Consider the following 1,019-nt stretch of genomic DNA (forward strand, 5'->3'; position numbering starts at 1 on the left):
ACACTTTGAACATATGTAGTCATGATCCACAGACTTAAACACGTGAACATTTTTTCAGATTTGAGATTAAAACAAAACAGAGCATTTAAATTCATGAATATTTTCTTCAATGTACTTGAACATTTCCCCAAATTTAAGTTTTTTAAATTCATGAATGTTTTTTATGAAATTTCGTTAAAATTTTATACTCATGGACCTTTTTTAAACAAATTTTTTCTAAATCCATGTTTTTCCATTATTATTTTTTTCAATATTTTGAACATTTTCTTTAAATTTACAAAGATTTTTTAAAAAAATCCTGTGAACATATTTAAAAATGGAAATGATAAATTCTGGACGTTCGGGATTTGACCTTGGAAAATCGAACGTTTTCGCTGGCAATTTTAGTGACACGAGGATGGCAAGCTTAGTTGACATGCACGGCAATTTTCTGGCACAAAATACATTGAGTACGGATTTGCCATGCTTGTCAACTAAACTTGCCATCCACGCGTAACGAAAATTGCCATCGAAGATGTTCAATTTGCTATGGTCAAATCACGAACGTTCGGGCGTTATGAGTGTCTTTTAAAAAATCAACAATAATTGTGTTCAGTTTGTGAAAAATAATCTTGGCAGCGGTTTTCTGGGAGTGAAAAATCAAAATAGGGAAGGAAATCGCTATAGACAATTCGTAACCAAAGCCAATTGGACTTGCTCAGCTGACCCATCTTGTTTTGGCAAGACAATGACGCAGTGAGCGGTGGACGAGAGGTCTCGCCACCCATAGGGGGCGGTAGGGACCACCACTGACAAGCTTCTATACATGCATTTGAACAAGCGCATGATGCATTTGAAAAAGTATGTAATTATATAAAAATATTTATTAAATATCATGAAAATAATTAAGTGTTTGACACTTTTTTTAAATCTCATGTAATTTAAAAGTTTGCGATGCATTTTTTATATAATTATTAAAAAAACTTAATGTATTAATAAAATCTTCATGTAATTAAAAAGGTGTTCCACACATTTTTGAA

This window comes from Triticum dicoccoides, chromosome 5A, assembly GCF_002162155.2.
Source record: "Triticum dicoccoides isolate Atlit2015 ecotype Zavitan chromosome 5A, WEW_v2.0, whole genome shotgun sequence".
NCBI classification, from domain to species: Eukaryota; Viridiplantae; Streptophyta; class Magnoliopsida; order Poales; family Poaceae; genus Triticum; species Triticum dicoccoides.